This window comes from Convolutriloba macropyga, chromosome 14, assembly GCF_964194025.1.
Source record: "Convolutriloba macropyga chromosome 14, txConMacr16.3, whole genome shotgun sequence".
Taxonomy (NCBI): Eukaryota; Metazoa; Xenacoelomorpha; order Acoela; family Convolutidae; genus Convolutriloba; species Convolutriloba macropyga.
The window spans coordinates 47,424,524-47,446,511 of NC_134481.1; the positions used below are offsets into that span (position 1 = coordinate 47,424,524).

At 35.6% G+C, this 21,988-nt stretch overlaps 1 pseudogene; it reads right to left on the reverse strand.

The window, feature by feature from the left end:
* Positions 1-5,572: 5,572 nt before the first annotated feature.
* On the reverse strand, positions 5,573-21,753 carry LOC142352955 (uncharacterized; annotated as a pseudogene).
* Positions 21,754-21,988: the final 235 nt, after the last annotated feature.

Sequence of the window (21,988 nt, forward strand, 5' to 3'; positions counted from 1 at the left end):
ACTCCAACAAGAGTTTTGGATCATCAGTTTAAAAATTGCGTTAAGGAGTCTCAAAACGAGATGTGTCAAATGTCGGCACAGAAACATCAATCAAAGTCAGACACCGATCGTATCAACACTGCACCTGTAAGGCCAAAAAGAGTCTTTGTCAATAGCAGAAATCCAAATATCACTAGCTGTTTCGCAAACAGGAAGTCTTGTTAATTGACAACATAGCTTTTTTATGTTCATGAAAAACTGAAATTGGGTGTTCAGATTGGAGATCTGCAAGGTTTGAAAGATCGCTAAAATCTAAATGAAGTTCAAGTTTTCTAAGACAAGGCTCTTATGGCATGCACCACGCATTATAATTCAGGAAGTCAGAAGGTAAAGCTACATCAGGGGCAGTGAAAATGAAAACAGGATGGGCCTTAAATGGGCCCCAACTAGCGAAGCAAGCAGCAACTCTTGCTACAACAACAACAACCTCAATCGCAGACCCAGCATCGCCAAATCGCGTTCATCGCAAATTTAAATGCTAACAAGAGGCAGAACAACGATTTCGAGAGCGATAGAATCAATTAGAAATCAAACGTGAAGAAATTCAACTACGTCGTTGGCCAGAGGAATTACGTCTACAGCAGCAAAAACAACAACAACAACAACAACATCAACAACAACAACCTCAAGAAAAACAACAAGGACACAAAATACGGTTAAAATTGCTGTAACAAAAAAAAACAAAATATGTCTGCGACAGCATGAGCAAGCCCATGATAATGAAAGAAAGAAAGTGGAAGCCGACGAAGAACAAAGAGCAAAGCCACCTAGAATTTGAAATGAGAAAAGGAAGTTCAAGAGCATCTAGATCGCAAGAAGACTACTTAGAAAGTTTGGATTAGGGCGCAGTCTAGAGAGAACGGCAAGCTGGGCAGATTCATCGGCCAAGCAGAAGGCCCTAAATGGCCACTATCTTCTAATGTTGAGATAAACCCTCCTAAGAATGTCACACAGGGCAGAGGTGACAAAGTTTTTAGCGCCTATCCGAAAATTACGCCGCTGTTTCAACTGGGTGTAGGACTTTTCTCAACGCAACTGCAGGATTCGAATAATCTCAAGAAACCAAAAATCCCTAATTCAATTAGGGTGACAGAATTACAGACGTTTTTGCCCAAAGACAACGTTCCAGCAAAAAGGTCGCATCAGGTCGATGGAGGGCCAAAACCAAACAACCGTGATCCAAACTACGCCACAAGTAATTTACAAACTGATTGATGATCCAAGTGGACAACCAAAGGACTTTTTTGATGTCATTGTGCACCAATAGCGGACGAGCGACACTGAGAATATGCAGTCTCTGAAGATTAGCCTCACGGGTCAGGCAATAGCGGCAATTTCTGAACTAGGTTTCAGATAACGGTCATATTCCCAAGCCGGGGACATTCTCTGCAAAAAGTTTGGAACACCGAGAGTCTTATTCGAAGCTCAACTCAAGAAGACCCAGATAGACACACGACGACTCCAGTAGCATTGGTCGTTTTGCAAATGCAATCACAAACACAGTTAGCGTCTTGATTCGGCTTGGATTTCAGCATGACCAGGAGCCAGAGGAATTTATGAGTTCAACAACCAGGAAACATTTCCCTCAGCGTAGGGAGAGGTAGCTACGACACCTGCAGGATCATCGACTACTAGCAGAAAATTTGAATGTGTTCAAGGCTGGAACAAGGAGTCTGTGTGTCTAAACGGGCCGTCATGTATCCTGGCAGATAAAGAAAGGTGGTGGTCGAAGCCGTGGTGCCAAGTGAACGACGCTGAAGCTGAGCAGGCTACAAAAATTGTAGCCACAGAAATCAAACAAAATCAGTTGTTCGACTGGAAAGAATACAGTAACTTCAACTGATTTTAGAAACTTCACTGCCTACTGCATCAGGTTCAAAACAAAGCGGAGGAGACCTCTCAAAGCAGTTGAGATCTGTCAAGCAAAACAAAATAAGATTTGTTTTATTCAAAACAAAAGCTTCTCGATTGATTCGAAGCCTATAGAAAATAGCAAAGAAATCTCAAAACATTTGAATTTTGCCAAATTGTTACCATTCAAAGAAGAGGATGGAACAATTTGGGTAAAACGTCGACTAAACATTCCAATCACGATGAAAACGCAAAACATATTAATTTATTGACATCAAAACTTCGAGTCGTACATTTTCTATTGGAGAAAGCATATCGTGACAACCAAAACGAAGGCCCAGAGTATGTTAAAAAATACTCCAACAAGAGTTTTGGATAATCGGTTTAAAAATTGCGTTAAGGAGTCTCAAAACGAGATGTGTCAAATGTCGGCACAGAAACATCAATCAAAGTCAGACACCGATCGTATCAACACTGCACCTGTAAGGCCAAAAGGAGTCTTTGTCAATAGCAGAAATCCAAATATCACTAGCTGTTTCGCAAACAGGAAGTCTTGACAATTGACAACATAGCTATTTTATGTTCATGAGAAACTGAAGATGGGTGATCAGATTGGAAATCTGCAAGGTTTGAAGGTCGCTAAAATCTAAATGAAGCTCAAGTTTTCTAAGACAGAACTGTTATGGCATGCACCACGCATTATAATTCAGGAAGTCAAAAGGTAAGGCTGCATCGGGGGCAGTGAAATTCAAAACAGGATGGGGATTAAATGGTCCCCTGCTAGCGAAGCAAGCAGCAACTCTTGCTACAACAACAACCTCAATCGAAGAACACAAGTTATTAAACCAGTTGAGTAAGTGGTGAGAGGTTGAATGCTAGGCCTCAAACTGTGATGTTATCGGTAATTCGAAGAATCAACAGAGAGCAAACAAAATATTGGTGCAAATAACTCGACTCACCAGTGAAATATACGAATTTGGTCTTCTGTGTCAAAAATTTGAGGTGAAGTTACCCAACAACTTCTACTCGGCTATGGGACAACTAAAGTCACTAAAACGACTTCCATAGAAGGATGATTTCTTACGAAGGCATTATCAGGAATTTATTGACAATGACGTCAAAGTTGGTTATATTCGCAAAGTTGAAGTGAACGATAGCAGACACAATGTTCAATGGTATTTGCCACACCATCCAGACATCAACCCGTATAAATTTCAGAAGAGTATGCAACGCAGCATAAAAGTATCAAAATGTATCCCTGAACGACAAATTTTTTCTGGACCAGACCTGTTGAACAGTCTGATTGTATTTTTTGCTTCAGAGAGCACCAAAAATTGCTATCAGCCGACATAGAGGCGATGTTTCTACAAGTTGTTGTCCCAAGCAACAATAGCGGATGTTACCGTTTCTCAGGCGGGAAGATTAGGAGCAGAGAATAGAAGTCTACGATTATAAACGACACTTTTTTGGGAAAATTACTTCGCCAAATTCTGCAAATTACACTTTGCATAAAGTGGCGAAAGATAACGCGATAGACAACGAAAACCTTTTCAAAGCTGTCTAGCGAAAGATCTACAAGGACGACTTTCTAAAATCAGTCAAAACACCCCAAAAAGCAATCGAAATCTACCAAAATCTCCAAAAAAATCCTCAAGATTCAGTTTGACGAAGTGGATAACAATTTCCGAAGATGTCTAGTCGCAGCTTCCTACAAAAATCAACAAAATTTGATAAAATATTCGAGGCTGAACCACCGTGGTGCCAAGTTGACTGTAGAGAATACAGTAACTTCAACTTAATAAAAAAAACTTCTTTGCCTACTTCCTGAGGTTCAAAACAAAGCAGAAGAGACCTCTCAAAGCAGATGAGATCCAACAAGCAAAACAAACTAAGATTCATTTTGTTGAAAACGAAAGCTTCCCGAATGTTTCAAATGATGACACAGAAACGCCCATCAAATTCACACACCAGTGGCACATCTACCCTGAGAGTGACTTGTTGATTATGTGTTCCTATTTAACCTTACCGGAGTTGATTACTTCGGGACCTTTGAAAGAAAATTTCTACAAAGTACCTTGAAGAGATGGTGCTGCTTCTTCAATTTTCTAACAACCAGAGCAACGCATATCGAAGTTGCAGTCATTGGACACCGAGTCCTGTCTAGCTGCAGTGACAAGGTTCACTGCAAGACGTGGCTACCCGAGCACTAACATCAGCGACAACAAAACAAATCTCTTGCGGCCGACGTACTGGAAAAATTCACGGGCGCGTCGGACAAAGCTAAGATCAGGGGTGACTTTTCTCAGAAAAACGTCGTTTGAAAATTCAACTCACCTGGAACGCCATATTTTGCTGAAATCTAGAAGAGTCTAGATCGAGGTTGCGAGAAAGTCATGATTGTAGTATTGGAAAACCGAAGCCTCACTGAGAAAATACTCAGCACTACAAAGTGTTTTGTAGAGCAAACTCTTAACGCAAGACAACCGACATCAGTAAGTGACAACGCTGCACTCCTGACAGCACTCTTAAGCAACACCTAATCATTTTTTCACTAGGACGAGAGAATGGGGAGTGCAGCTTTTATGCCATCCGGTGAGCGCTACAATGATCTGAAAAATCCCTCGAAACGGCTCAAGCATATGTCGTCTTGATCTGGAAAAGATGGACTCGCGATTACCTTCCACAATGGAAAGAGAGATCGAAGTGGACAGAAGAGCATGTGCTAAAATCTGAAAGAAGGCAAACTGGTATTGCTGGTAAATGACTCTGTGATACGCTGTGAGTGCAAACTGGACCAAAATTTGACATCGTTATGGCAACGTTGGCGATTTGCGATCAGCGAGAGTCAAAATGGCACATGGAAATGTAAACTGGCCAGTCGTGAAGATCTACGATGGTGTTTCAACGATGGCGCCAATTTTCTAGGATGGTGTTCCCGAGAACAAAAATAGGGCCGGGGATGTTGGCGCCACTTCAAATGAGCATTAAGAGCCATCAGAGAGCAATAAATAACTTTTGAAACCAGAAAAATTAGAGTTTGTCAAAACTCAAAAATCGTCAAAACTGAAAAACTTTACAAGTTGGGACCAAAAACTTGTACACCCTGCGATTTTGCGAAAGAAAACTCTGAGCAACCCGAGGTTACAGCACACGGCTGTAACCTATAAGCTATCCATGGACCCAGCGAACGTTATGGCATCAAACCCACAAGTATGGCTGTTAGCACTTAAACTGTTACAAAGAGCAGTTGGCTCTCAGAATTAGAATATAATTCGATTCTTCAACAGCTTTATTTTTTTTCTAAGTTTTGGTAGATCTTAAGATCTTCCAAATTTTAAAATAGTTGAGTTTTCTTGACAAGAAGTTAGCATCCTTACTAACACTTGCTGAAGCCGTACAAACTTCAGCACGAGATTGAACATAGATTGTCACTAAGGTTTTTCGTAATTTCAATCAAAAATTAAAGTTACAGTCCTATATTACGTCCAAGTGACTAATTGTTTATACGAGTTTATTAGTCAATCGAAACCAGTGAAGAACCAGGCCGGCGTAAAGCTCGAGAATCAGACTGTGATATTTCGGTTCCGCCGAAATTCTTGAGCAGCCGCAACAAATGCAGAATACTATAACACAATTCGACATGTGTATTTCTTATGATATGCCCTTAAGATTGAGAAAAAAGACGAAAAATAACGATCAATTTATAAAGTGAATACTGTTATAGAAGCATGCATAGTCACTAACAACTAAACTACGAGCAATATTGAACAGTCATATAAAAATATTGTTTCTACAGTCACGTGTCACATTCGCACCAAACATACGCGCGAGTTTCAACAATCACAACACCAAAATCAAACATTCATTGCAATAATTTTCATTTTACAATGCAGCCCGTTTGAAAATTTGGCACTTTTATTGGCTAGAACCATTTTTCAAGACCGATCGTTTATTCAAACGCAAAAGACAACGGCTGCATTGTGAAAGTCGAGTTTTTCCCATTATCGCCCCGCGAATATTTAGTCCCATATTATGATCTACTAACCATGACTGAGAGGTTGAGAGAAAGCAGTTGTACATGTTTTGCTCCCTAAGCTGTCGAGGGGGCTATAATGGGAAAAGCCCAAAAGTTCTTCAATAATTACTAATTTGATCATTTGTATTTCCAAATTGTTCAATTCAGGTTTAATCTAATTATAATTGTCAATTTTTTCACTTTAGTTCTAAGCATTTGAGGAGCTGTTTACTGCAGAACCCGCAGGTTGGCTTTGAGATCGGGCGTAAGCAATCGGGTAATTTGTGTTGAGCGAACTGGCACCTATACGAACAGGGGTAATACAGTTTCGGGACCCTCTTGTCCCGGCTGGGTTCGAATTCGTCGGGTTATCGCCGTTGACGCCAAACTTTGGCGGTGCGAACGAGTAGAAAACGTCGTCGGTATTTGGGTCGTAACTTTGCATACTATCAGTGCTAGATGACGAATGCCGATTGCTGCTGTTGACCGAAGTTGTTCGGGAAATCGAAGCCGCCGATGACAGTCGGTTCAAGTTTTGCCCGCTTGGGCTAACGTGAATAAACGAGATGCTGATTTCAGGTGGTTGCTGTACGCTCGTGTTAGATCCGTTTGTTCCATTGTTACTTTGACCTCCGATTGTTAGACGACGATTAGGTTCGTTCGGGTTTAAATTACCCGCCGTTCTTCGACTGTTAAAGGTCTGCATTTCTCGCGCCCGCCTCGCCACACTCTGGGCGGAAGCTTCGTGTGTGAAGAGACGTCCACTTGTTTTCTGAGGTCTGATCAACTTTCGTACGGCTCTTCGGACGTTTGCGGACATTGTGAGAACCAGGAAAGGGAAAAGAGCCGTGTTGAGGTACATTAAAGTGTAGAAAATGGTCTCCGTGAAGTACTGCTGGGATCTGGCGGACGATGAGCTGATGTAGAGCTCCGTCAAACGTCGAGGAGCTGCAAGGACGATGTACGAGATCAGAACGAATAGCATGAGCCGGATCAGCTGAAATAGACAATCAAATTCAAAACTTATTAGTTATAATCTCATTAAGTTATGAACGGATTGTTATCTCGAAATCAATGCAATTGTAGACGTTATTTGATGTCTTTTATATGATGGAGTCCAATAGAAAAAAGTCGGATTTTCTACCAACTCATTCGGATTTGATTTCGAGATCCTGATTATTGATATTCTTGAGTTGAAAATAATCTAGTTTGCAAATTCAGAGGGTATACATATACAATTATTTCAAATTTTTGCGTTCTTAACTGAAGTCCAAACTTTGAGCTAAAAGACCATTTTTGACATTTAAGATGACTGTGGAAATTTTTGAGATTGCAAATAAATTCTTACATTATAAGGTTTGTCATTCATAGCCTTCGTCGACTTTTTCTGTCGTTGAGAAGTTGACCCCCCTCTTACTGAGTTGGGGGGCATCGCGTATCTTTGATTCATCAAATAGCCCGAACTGACAACCCGCCCGCCCACGGGCCCTCTGGTAGGGTTGTTCATTGCCTGGTTTGGGGGAAGCGCCGAATTTTTCTGAATCTGGTTTACGATTGGTGCAGTTGTCTGAACCAATAAGATCACAGCAGCCGCTAAGGGCAGAGCCAATAGGAAAAATCCCTCAGTTACGGACATAATAGCCCGCCCAATGTCCAATTGTCGCATTTGACACCTGTCAATCAAACTTCCATCTCTGAGAACGCAGGTGTCGAATTCGATGAAGAGAACCCAACAGCAGCCGTATGCCAGAGATATTACCCAATTGGCGATTATGGACGCTTGGGCTCTTTTCAACGTCACGAATTCTTTCGCTTCTGGTGGAGTTTTGCCGACCACGTATCTAAAACATTTTATGAAATTATATATATCTTCATTTTGTAGCTTCATCTTATTGGTTTTTTGTTGTTTTTGCAATTTTTGCCTTAAAAATATTTTTGCATTTGAGTTTTAAAGGATTTGACAGGCCGAAAAATTGAAAATTGGCTAATAAGACAATTAAACATACACAACTACAACATTATAAAAGCTTTGAATCGTAAAAAGTCATCAATATTTCTCGGAAACTCAGAGGTCACATTTACCAGAAATAAAATTCACATACAAAATCTTGCCATTTCATTTCAAGTTAAATCTCATTAGAATTTTGAAAGGCATATGATTAGAAAGCGGGTTTAAAAATTCACCCAGTGCCCAGGAATAATTCCCTCAGGACGTTGACCCTGATTTTCCAATACGAATATCTGATTTAGAAGCTATCACAACAACCTGTCAATCAAAGTACTTGACAGCTAATTGACAGTTGAACGAGACTTGGTTCAGCTGCGAATGTGATCAAACACACGCTGTGTGAATAAGGCGTGAAAGTGCGACCGGTTTTGTGAGCTTCAAGTTTGTTCAGCGGGAAAAGACTGTTTTGTCACAACAAATGGCCTAAAAGGAAAGAAATTTGTAATATGAACCCCAGTTTGAGGTTGAACAGGTTTTATTTCAAATCTTATCGATTAAATGTCAACGGGGTTAAATAAATGAATCATACATTTAAGAGCATGACGTAATTTTGCAATTTTAAATTTTATCCCCAAAAAGTTGAAAGGCATTTGGAATTTTGTATTTGGAATTTTTCATGCATTTGGTATGCATTTGGAATTTTTCTAAACGTTTACCAACACTATTCAAAATTTTTAAAAAACGAAAATCGATAAAAGACTTTGGTAATAAAGACTAACCAAAAATAACCATTTTGTTTAACTTATGCATATAAAAAAACTACTGATAAATTTTTAAGAGGTTTTGAAAAATTTGTTTTAAAATCATTTCATACCTTTCAAAAGCAATCAACAGAATGAATATAGTTGAAGACACGGTAGCTATGATAGACAATACATAGACCAGGTAGCACGGGAATTCGCCCAGAATCCAACTTGTCTCGACCCGAAGGAGGGTTGGTGGAATTAGGGTTAAACCTTGGCTGGCCACTAAAAGAATACAACTGGAACTGAACCCGGCTAGCAACCAGTAAAAGGGTTTTTGAAGTCCAGCGCTCACGACCACAGCTGCTATCAAGAGAGTGTTACCTGAAAAAAAATTAAAATATAATGTCAGGAAAAAATACCCAATGTTTCTCAGTACTTCAATTCAGAACATACACGATAACAATTCCAGTCTGCGTACACTTTTACTGCGCCAAAGGGGCGTAGAACCCACCGAGAAAAAAGAATCAGAGCCGAGTGCTTAAATTTGATTTGCCAAACAATCCAATTGGCATAAACTATAGTTAAATAACTGTTCAGAAATGGCGAACAAATCAGTTGGCATGAACTGATTATCAAAAATGTGCGGTCAGTCTGTGCTCCAATCGGGATCTCAGTGGCCGCAACGTCCACGACAACCCCCCCCCCCCCCGAACCACCGTTAGACCTTCTTCACGCAAGTTGGATTGAAGTGGCTCAAGGAGTTCCGCAGGGAACAGTCTTAGGTCCACTCTTGTTCAATCTATATGTTAACGATCTTAGCAACTTTTTGTCATGTGAAACAATACAATACGCAGATGACACAGTACTATTGAGCTCTCATGATGAAGTTCTCAAATGCAAAGACGAGCTTGAGAAGGCCATAGAAAAATGCATACAATTTTTTAAACTGCATCACCTCAAGATCAATCCGGATAAAACAGAGTTTATTATTTTTGGAAGCTCGACCATGACGAAACGACATTTGGAAGCTCGATCATGACGAAACGACATTAAAAGTGGGAGACAAATTAATAAGTTCGAAAGCGGAAGTCAAATATCTCGGTGTTAATATTGACAAAGACCTCAAATATCAAAAACAAGTAAAAATTCTTTTGTCAAAAATGGCCCAGGGCATTAAATGCATATATGCCCTCAGGAACATAATACCCACTGGTTACAAAAAAATTATTTTGAACGCTTTTGTTCTCAGTCATGTTCAATATTCTTCTGTTTTACTTGCAACCATCAATCAAAATCTTATAACGACATTAGAAAAGCAGTTAAATTGGGCCATCAAAGCTTGTTTTCACAGACAGAAATTTGACTCATCCTCAGATCTTAAAATGAACCTTGGTATACTACCTATTTCTTTGCTTTTTGATTACAGGGCTGCCACTTACTGCCATAGTATCATGAATAAAAAGAAGCCTGCCTTCTCAAGCTCAGCTTTGAAATTACCAACCGCAAGTTTTTATATACACGAGCGAACTCATAAAATTTTTACCCAGACAATTTTAAAATGCAATTTGCATGAAAAAAGTATTATTAAAAGAGGTATTCTACAGCACAATTCTTTCCCAAGAAAATATTTGTCAATGTCATACAGTCTTGCAAAGAAGAAATATAAGCTGTTTTTTCTTAATGAATACCAGAAGGACCCAAATAAAACCCAACATCGATCAATTACTTGGATACATTTTAAATTCAATTAAATTTTTTTCTGTTTTACATTAAATTTATGTTACTGTCGTCCCTCCCCTCCATTACAAGTGATTTCTCTATTGGATCGATTTTTTAGTTATTATAAATTATTAGTTTCTCTTTTGTAATTATCAATATTTGACACTGCCTATCTCTGTAAATTTTACTACGACTGAAACATCTACAGATATTAGGAGAAATACAGTGTTCCTTTTTTTTATTTTAAAACACTTTTTCATAAAAGTTGCCGGATCATTTCAAGAATTGACCCCCTTTTGCAGAAGTGGCTATTCTTGAATAGAATTCAAGCTAGCAGTTTATAAACTAATTTGAGACGACTAATAACTTTCCACGTATGTGCATACTGTGTTAAACTGAATAGAATAAAATACGCCATACTGAACTAATTAGCCGAATTGTCATACAAAGCCACAAGAATTTCCGACTGGCGGGTCGGTGGGCGCGCTTCGCGGCTTCGCCTCGATAACCGACCCGCGATTTGCTGATTACATCCCACAGGGCATGAGAGGCATAGCTGTAAACATGGGTCCGCAATTGCGCTCAAACTTATATTCGGCCAAATAATCTAGTAAATTAAAGCGCACAAGGGAGCGATTCTCTACTAGGTACCAAAGGGAGGGGGGAATTGTTGAAAAGATCCAAGTTTCCTATAAAATAATCAGTTTAAGGTAGTCCAGTCAGAGCACGGGAAATATTCGGCTTTAAATTTAACCTTATGGCACTTTTATAAGCAACCATGCGGCTCTATCGGAGTCCTCCAACATATATATTTTTGAACCATTTATATTGAAAATAATACCTATAATTATCAGAATTTGTCAATTGTATTATTATAGAACTTATGACACAAAACCACTACAATGAAAATTATGTCATAAAACATTCCACAGACACTCAAATGCACAAAATCCACAATAAGTCCCTTATAAACTAGTCAGATATGTCATCTTTTTACTTTCTCCATAAGCTAATTGATTTTTAGAATAAGGTCTGAGGAGTTATATTTCATAATATCTTTTTGAGATTGACAAACTCTTTGCGATTGAAAGTTTTATTGAATAACCATTTAAATTATCAAACATCCAGTTTCTCAATTTGATTGTCAACAAACTTAGGCTAAATAACTATAGTCACTTATTAGATCGTAGCGTATTGGAAAGATTTGATCAGACGTTAAACGCTAAAACCCTGATTGGTAGGCAGATTTTTTATCCATAAGACATACATTTTTGCGTTTGTGATCATATTAGATTAAAATTTCAAAATATAGGACCTAAAAAGCGTTTAGGACCTAAATGTACGAGTTTTTCACTCGTTTGACAAAGAGCCCTACTTAACACAAGTGAAATTAAAGAGCGCAAACATTAAATTCACATTTTTGTCAATGGATCCAATAAACATGGTTTAACACAACTGGTTTTTGTCCCAAAGGAACATTGAATCGAGATGGAAAACTTCTCATGCTTCCTAGATCATATGCCAAAATAGCATTGGAAAAGTTTCAGAGTTCAGACGTTGTTTTATCTTCCTTTTCAAAAATTGAATGGCTTCATTATGCAAAAACTAAACCTTAAAAAGATACGTTAACTATATGAAAAAATAATCGAATATTGATACTAATTTGAAAAAATGAACGTTCAAAATTAGTTCCTTAGGTTTTTATTTGCCAAAACTAGAAAGTAGTGGCTGTTAATTTTCTAGCGTAGTTCAGTATAAATGATATATAATGAGATTTTTGAAAAAACAACAATTTTTTTAAGATAAGAACAGCTGCGAGCAGGTTGCTGTTGGCCCAGTGTTCAGCTGTGATTACGGTGAAGCGACAAATATTAATTATTAATTAAGGCTCATCTAAAAATTAAACATTACAAACTGATCATGCGCTCAAGTTTTTTGAGAAGCTTTTTTGAATTAACATTTAATTTGGTTAGCAGAACCGTGATTATCAAGAGTAATAATCACGTTTTACTTGTGGTGAAATTACAGCACGCGCCCTCTCATAAGAATTTTTCACTAACACAGCACACAAAAATTGATGCGCATATTGACAAAAAATTAATTTTCTTAATAAATCGTGAAATTATTAAACTTTATTCACATACTTTGTACCCCTTGGTCATGTTCATAACAAACCACAATCAAATTCATTCGAGCACGAAATCACGAGGACATTAGAGACCTGATTTATAACTAACAAATTAGCCTTTAACAAACAATATGAAACGGAATTTGGGTTTTAGAACGAAAACCCCCGTAGATTTTACCCAAATGATTGGTAGCCTGAAGACCCAAAACATACAATAAAAAGGCCTACCGCCGTTTACAGTTTGACATATTTGAATTTTGTAATTTCCAAACAAGGAAATTCGAAATTTGATACAAAATTAGAACATGTTCAAAATGTTCCAAAAGAATTTGAAATTACGATTTAAGCGAGCGGTAGAAATTGTAAACGACAAACTGGTTCTAGAACTCAAGGCTTAACTAAAACCAGGTGTTCTAAATAGCTTTCAAATTAGAATATACGACACGCAACTTTGATATTTATGCTTTCCAGTTAATTTTGGACAAAACTTATTAGCCCTTCATGTGGCATAGAGCCAAAACAACACAAGACTTAAACTCTTTGAATTTTGGAGAGAATTTCTCCTTTTAGGACAGTTGCGACGCAGAGTTTATGATTGAGTGAATTCTAACAACGATTAAATCGTGAACACTTTTACAAAACCAGGTATAATTTCTCAATGGGCAGAATTTGTGTGGAAAAAAGCAGAAAAATTCGAAACCGAAAATGACATTTTTTTAAAAGTTTTCAATCTATTTATGTTTAGATTTGTGAGTTTGTGTTTAAAACGGATCATTTTGGTTCGGAAATCAAGCTGAAAATTAAGAACTTGGTGTCTTGGCCAAAAGCAGACTAAGAAATGATATCATTATATTTTACTTGGACTTTTTAGCCCTTCGGCTTCGAGTTACATGAAAATCTCCCTTTACTTTTTGAACATTTACAATACATGCAATCATTTGAAAGAATATTGGGGGGATAGTCCAATTGGCCGACACCCAAAAAACGGGGTTTAGCCGACAACCAAAAAATAAGAATTCAAGCCGGTAAACCCGGTCGCACACCAATCATAATGGTCGGAAGAAATATAGTAATATTTTAAACAATCCGATTTTCTGACCAACCAGAATTAAGCGTCGGCTAAATTTTCATCTTTTCCAAGTCGGCTAGCTCCTCTCTCGGGCAATATTCTTAGAACTAGAATATTGTTAGACTAAAATTAGCTCGAGGGGAAAGAATTTTGAAAGAAAACTATCCAAGGGCTCTTTTGACAATAAATCTTGACAGCTATACGAGATTAAATCAACCCCCGTTTATAAATTTGGAAAAGCTTCCCACAGAAATAAGCCCGGAGACCTGGATAAAATGCGAACCCACACGACAGTTAGGCTTTGGGCAAATCAAAATGAGGTTAATAAAATGTTTGTACGTTTCTTTGGGCATAAATAAAGGAAAACGAACTGGGTGAAAATGAAAGCTCGTAACATATTCGGGGCTTAGTTCAAGGGCATTCGGTTTTTGAGGGTAAAACCTACAGCAATTTTGACTGTTTAGACGCAAATTTTACGCTTTTTTCAAATACGTAACGCACAAAACTGTGTTTATTTACATTACCAAACTTATGAACATAAATTGTGCAAACCTTGAAAACGTTAAAAAGGCAGCAATAACTACAGAAAAACTTTTAAAATATTGTGTTTAAAATAAAAAACAATTAACTTTGGTCATAAATAGAGCAAAGTTAATATTTAAAAGGCAACAAAAAAGTGCAAAAAACTTCAAAACTTACAATACGAAAATTTGAAGGTAGAGAAAACAAACACCACCTTTAAACGTAATTTAAAACTGTGAAAAAACTTTTTTTTTTAAAAAAAAGGCCAAAAATTGCAATCTGTAAGCTATTGAATAGTTTTTAAAGGCCTCTAAAATGACACAGATCAATACCAAATCATGTTATTAGAATGTAGAACAAAACTTTTCTAGAAAATTGCGATGATAAATTGAAGGTTGAAATGATAGTTCGGATTAAGATAGCCAAACAAGACGCTCATAGCGTGGACGTGTTGGCTCCGTGGATAGTAAATTTGCAAACTAACTACCGTGATTATTGTCGCAAACCTAATGGTCTCAAATTTTAATCTATGCCGATAAGGGTGTCGACAATGAAGCGACACAACAAAGTGATTTCTTCAAAATAATTCCATTAATTTTTGTTATGTCAAATTAATGCCTTCTTAGAGTCTTAAATATTTCGGAAATGTATTCTGGCAAACTTTTTTCCCTTCAAGAAATTTCATTTACTTTGTCAGATGATATCAAATTGAGACGACAACAGATAGTCAATTGTGTGCAAAATAAAAATGGCATAGTTTAAAAATATTAGCTGTTTGATTAGCGTAACTATATGACCAGAGAAAAAGTAATTAACGAGAAATAACGATAAAAAGTTAGTACGATAAATAAAACGCCCAGTTTTCTTGTAGTTGCACCGACTTCGAAGACTTCAAAAAAGATTAAACCGATAATTTATGATGTATATCATAAACCATTCACTAGCTAGAGAAATCTACGATAGCTTGAAAAACTTTCATCAAAAAAAGAAACAAAACAACAAAAATGAACTGCGTAAATTCTAATAGTAACGGCGTCAAAAAATTTATTACATTTTAATTATATCAACAAATAAAAGCAAAAGGTGGATGGATACTTAATTATAATTTACTATAGAGTTGAGGTCAGTCATCTAGTTGCACTTCTCAATCCAGGATGAAATCAATTTTGCTAATTAATTTCATGCAGTTCTTAAGTTCCTTTGCAAAAAATAACTTAAGCCCAATTGTGTTCATATCTTTAAAAAAATGGTTTTATTAGTCATCTAATAGTTTCATCTACTGGACATTCGTAAAATATGTGATAAAAAGTTTCAAAATCTTATTTATAATCACACGAGTAGCATAGTGGGTGTTGTTATATTTTTCAGCCATTTGTTTAGCTTGTCCGAGTAACTATTCAATTAGTAGGTATAGAATATTTTTATTCAAATGAGTTAAAGTTTTCATTTTACCGATGTTTCTGACAAATTTAAGTATTTTTTTATCAGAACGCTTGATTTAAGGATTTACAAAAGGCCTTCACTATTTGATCAATTCTAATAGTAAAGGCAAAAATTTATTTTTATTGAAATATTATGGTGTGATTTGAAAACTTAAAACGTGCTTCATTAAACTGGTTGACCTAACTAAACTAACCAAGTGGTCAATAATATACACAAAAAAGTTTCTGTAATTATTGAAGGTTTTGGTTCAAATAGTCATCCCTGTCAAACTTTAAACAGAATTATCACCAAATTATGTTCTCCCAAAAAAGCACAATCTTTAAGCGAAAAAGAACTGAAACCAACCTCTAAAATTCATAAGATTAAAATTTGCAAAATAAGCCCATTTTATAACTGATAGCAGAATACAACCGCTGCAAACGCACACAATGAGCAATTAGTGTTAACCAAACAATTCGATTTTCTTGCTCTTGCAGCTTCTGTTAGATCTAACCGAAGTTTCAGATAATACACAAAAGTTGGACAAAACCAACGGCATAGGATTGTTTGTTGCTCGTGTCCGGACAAAACAGTCCCAGGCAAAACAGTCCCAAATTGAAAAAGATTCCCAGACAAAACCGTCCCAGACAAAATAGTCCCAAGAAAACTGACAAAATTTCAAGTTAAATGTTGTCATTTGAGCTATATCTCAAAAAAACCAAAAACACTATTTGAGCTCACTTCAATTTTGAATGGAAAAACTGAATTCTGAGGAAAAAATAGTTAAACTACGCCGATATATTATTATCTAGTTTTTACTAAAAAATTTTCACATTTTTGGTTTGACTACTATCAAAAATAGTTATTTTATTGCCTGAATTTGCAACCCACACTATACCTCAATTTCAAAACAAAATAAAATAACACACAAAACTTTGAAAACATAAAATCTTAAAAAGAAAAAAGAATTCATTCAAGGCAGTGAAAAATAACCAAGTCTTTGTCTTGTATCCGTATTAACTTTTGACAATAAAACTTTTTTTCTTGGGACCGTGGAAAAATAGGACGCGGATTGAAGAAATATACTTAGGTCAATTTTGACTGTCAGTTTTCGGTATTTGAAAATTTTTCTAGAGCATACCACTATTCAAATGAAATTTGTTCAGTAATTCTTCATTTTTTGTGGAGATATCTGTAAAAATACTCATTTTGCCTATCACCTTTGAAATGATAGTTCGGATTGAGATAGCTAAACAAGACGCTCATGGCTTGGACGTGTTGGCTCCATGGATAGTAAATTTGCAAACTAACTACCGTGATTATTGTCGCAAACCTAATGGTCTCAAATTTTAATCTATGCTGATAAAGGTGTAGTAAATGAAGCGACACAACAAAGTGATTTCTTCAAAATAATTCCATTAATTTTTTGTTATTTCAAATTAATGCCTTCTTAGAGTTTTGAATATTTTCGGAAATGTATTCTGGCAAACTTTTTTCCCTTCAAGAAATTTCATTTACTTTGTCAGATGATATCAAATTGAGATGACAGTCGATAGTCAATTGTGCGCAAAATAAAAAAGGCATAGTTTAAAAATAATAGCTGTTTGATTAGCGTAACTATATGACCAGAGAAAAAGTATTTAACGGGAAATAACGATAAAAAGTTAGTACGATAAATAAAACGCCGTTTTCTTGCAGTTGCACCGACTTCGAAGACTTCAAAAAAGATTAAACCGATAATTTATGATGTATATCATAAACCATTCACTAGCTAGAGAAATCTACGATAGCTAGCAAAACTTTCGTCAAAAAACTAACTAAACAAAAAATGAACTGCGTAAGTTCTGATAGTAACTTCTAGTTTAAGGCGTCAAAAAATTTATTACATTTTAATTATATCATTAAATAAAAGCAAAAGGTGGGTGGATACTTAATTATAATTTACGATAGAGTTGAGGTCAGTCATCTAGTTGCTCTTCTCAATCCAGGATGAAATCAATTTTACTAATTAATTTTATGCAGTTCTTAAGTTGCTTTGCAAAAAAAATAACTTAAGCCCAATTGTGTTCATATCTTTAAAAAAAATGGTTTTATTAGTCATCTAATAGTTTCATCTACTGGACATTCGTAAAATATGTGATAAAAAGTTTCAAAATCTTTTTTATAATCACACGAGTAGCATAGTGGGTGTTGTTATATTTTTCAGCCATTTGTTTAGCTTGTCCGAGTAACTATTCAATTAGTAGGTATAGAATATTTTTATTCAAATGAGTTAAAGTTTTCATTTTACAGATGTTTCTGACAAATTTAAGTATTTTTTATCAGAACGCTTGACTTAAGGATTTACAAAAGGCCTTCACTATTTGATCAATTCTAATAGTAAAAGCAAAAATTTATTTTTATTGAAATATTATGGTGTGATTTGAAAACTTAAAACGTGTTTCAATAAACTGGTTGACCTAACTAAACTAACCAAGTGGTCAATAATATACACAAAAAAGTTTCTGTAATTATTGAAGGTTTTGGTTCAAATAGTCATCCCTGTCAAACTTTAAACAGAATTATCACCAAATTATGTTCTCCCAAAAAAGCACAATCTTTAAGCGAAAAAGAACTGAAGCCAACCTCTAAAATGCATAAAATTAAAATTTGCAAAATAAGCCCATTTTATAACCGATAGCAGAATACAACCGCTGCAAACGCACACAATGAGCAATTAGTGTTTACCGAACAATTCGATTTTCTTGCTCTTGCAGCTTCTGTTAGATCTAACCGAAGTTTCAGATAATACACAAAAGTTGGACAAAACCAACGGCATAGGATTGTTTGTTGCTCGTGTCCGGACAAAACAGTCCCAGGCAAAACAGTCCCAAATTGAAAAAGATTCCCAGACAAAACCGTCCCAGACAAAATAGTCCCAAGAAAACTGACAAAATTTCAAGTTAAATGTTGTCATTTGAGCTATATCTCAAAAAAACCAAAAACACTATTTGAGCTCACTTCAATTTTGAATGGAAAAACTGAATTTTGAGGAAAAAATAGTTAAACTACGCCGATATATTATTTTCTAGTTTTTACTAAAAAATTTTCACATTTTTGGTTTGACTACTATCAAAAATAGTTATTTTATTGCCTGAATTTGCAACCCACACTATACCTCAATTTCAAAACAAAATAAAATAACACACAAAACTTTGAAAACATAAAATCTTAAAAAGAAAAAAGAATTCATTCAAGGCAGTGAAAAATAACCAAGTCTTTGTCTTATATCCGTATTAACTTTTGACAATAAAACTTTTTTTCTTGGGACCGTGGAAAAATAGGTCGCGGATTGAAGAAATATACTTAGGTCAATTTTGACAGTCAGTTTTCGGTATTTGAAAATTTTTCTAGAGCATACCACTATTCAAATGAAATTTGTTCAGTAATTCTTCAATTTTTGTAGAGATATCTGTAAAAATAATCATTTTGCCTATCACCTTGCGCATATATTTGAAAAACTTTTTCCTCAGAAACTAAAAAACCTCTTTAAGGAGACTAATAAAAAAAAACTTTCGAAATTTTAACAACACTTGTTGCTTAAATTTTTTTTTCTGACTAGAAAACGTCATTAGATCTGTAGATATAATAGAATATCCCATATTTGATTTTAAAAAAGAACTTCACTAAAATTTTTCTTATCAGACTTTCTTTCAGCTATAGATTATTAGTTGCTATTCAGTCATGCCAACCAATAAAAGCATGATAAAACACTGAACAAAACCTATTGTTATCTTTTCCAATTTAAACTAAAAAATTTTTAGAAAATTGTGAACGAACATTTCAGCATCGTCTGCTGAATATGGACCAAGTTGACATTGAATTTCCTCGAACACCAGATTTATCCCTACTAATTATTTCCGAAGTTTTCCATAATCTTTTCCGATTGCGACATCATTAATCGTAATTACATATCAAGTATCCGCCTGGGGCAGAAATAATTAGACAAAGTGAGACATTGTTAGACAAACAAACTATATTCTTGATTTTTTCGGTTTTAGAGGTGATTTTGAAGTTAAATCTTTAATAATGACTCGCCTTAAATGGAAAATGAACTCGTTTAACACAAAAAAACTAAAAAAATTTAACTAAATATTTAACTAAAAACTTTATTATTCAAAATCTTTTGAAGACATCTTGGATAAAAATTACACTAGATCTTGTATTTGGTTATCATTTACATAAATTTGCGTTTTTTTAATGAAAAATTATTCAATCAAATATTTTTGCTAATTTGTAATTTATTCACACAAAATTTATTTATTTATTATATTTACAATAAGAACATTTTTGATGTTAATATTAACGGTTCACATAAATATACAAAACAGTATTAAAAAAGACCAGTTAGGGAAATTGGGCGAAAATAGAACAGGTGACAAGAGTCATTAGAGGAAAGAACTAGGTCTGATTAGAGTCGATTTTAGGAAGCGAACCTTAATCTGGGAACAATTCATTCTAAATTAGTCAGCGCTGAACAGGAACTGACGAAGTGAATTGAAAAGTAGGTAACAGAAAGTCAAATACTCAATGAAAAGGTTCGGGAAAAGGGGGCTAAATTTAAATGACCGACAAATGAGGAAAATTTGGGACTAAAGGGAGTCAGAGAAAATGAGTTCATCGTCATAGATAGAATTACAATCTGATCGGAAATTAGAACAAGAGAAATTAAGTCGATCCGTTCCAGAATCTATTGGTCACCCGTTTATTAGGGGGGGGGGGGGGGGGGGGGGGGGGGGGACAAGATAAAATTAGAGCTTAAGTAACATTTTCATTTCGGTTAAAAAAATTAATTCTATAAAGAAGTTGACAAAATGTAACACAAGACAACAAACTATAATCTTAATAGAGAAGACGCCGAAAGAGCCGAAAATAGAACAGGAAGCTGTAAGCTGAGAAACAAAGCTGAAGATTGCCCGCTTTTAGATTAGTGAATTTCAAACGAATATTATAAAGAGCATATTTTTCTTGAAAATTTCTGCTTTAAAATTAAAACACCGATCACCCCCCCCCCCCCCCCCCCGGTCCAGTCCAAGTCAATCAGAAAAAAAATATTGCTGAAAGCCTATATGATCTGGTGGAACTATCGTTTAGAACAAAATAAGCAGAGGTACAGGTCAACTTACAATTAGGGAGGCTATAATCTTATTAAGTTATAAGAAAATAAAAAGATCAATTAAAATCCCCCGAAATGAACTAAAAATATGATCAAAAACTTTACACCATGAATTCATAATTTTTTCTGAGCTTAATCAACGGATCAATTTTCTCAAAGTCTACGTTACTAAATATCTTAAAATCGATTGAAAAATTCCGATATGATTTGCTCTCTTTCAGATATCCTGATAAATAGTGCATGATGTATAGGACATTATACATGATACTTGAATGATTACTAAGAAGTTGCCACCCGGAACCTTGATGCTGTCTCATTTTGACTCAGTAAATAAAAACACCACTGAAAAAGATGATTAAGTTGAATAAACACGGATGAATAAACTATGATTTTTTAAAATAAATTACCAGATTAAAAAAATTTTAAATTGTTTGCTTCATTATACTCACTTGTTAAGCTGACGATGCTGAGCAGTGAATAGACAGTTGCCCTTGAAGTCGAGTACCGACTTGGCATCGGGGGAGGTCTCAAATCCGCCCCACAAACCCTCGCAGACCCATTAATTGCCCAGGGCATAGTATACGCCTCGCAGAACTTCTGCGTATTGTAAAACACAACGCAACCATTATTTGTGCCGACGTTGCGGGTTCTCGACTGTTTCAGCTTCTGAGATTCCGACCGGAACCCTGCTTTTTGGTCATAATTTGGAGAACGGGTCTGAGACATTTTGCTAGCCAAGGGTTCAATTTTGCCAACCGGTTTATCTTCGCCCGGTTTGAAACCTTTCCATTGAAAATGTCGACGATAAATGTTCCGGACGAGTCTGAATTTGTTTTAACTCTCGCTCCCGGATTTCAGATAACGAAGCTGAATTTGTTGTCTGAATTGCCAAATATAACGTGAACAAAAATGTAAATAATGCGAAAAATAATTTATTGGGGTTCATATTTTGATTAAAATTGAGCATTTTGGATTAAACATGTATATTTTTGCACACGTTTTTTTTTGAGAATTTAGAATTTCAACAGAATTGTTAAGAATTAAAAGAAATGAAAGAATTCAAAATAGAATTGCAAATAAAATTAAGAAATATCAAGATAAATTTAAATTAACATTTGATATTTACGGAAGCCTAGCATGTGTCCGTTTTCATATAGTTTCTCAAAATAATTGAACTAAAATTTCACACAAATTGGTAAATTTAAATAAGAATTGATATCATGTGATCCAAATTTTGAGTATTATTTATATGTCAATATTGCGTTCCTATTGTATACTATTAACTAGTCGAGAATCGATCAAACAAACTTATACCCAACTATTAGATCAAATACAACTCGAAAGATTTAGATAATTTAATGGGCGCTAAGTGCT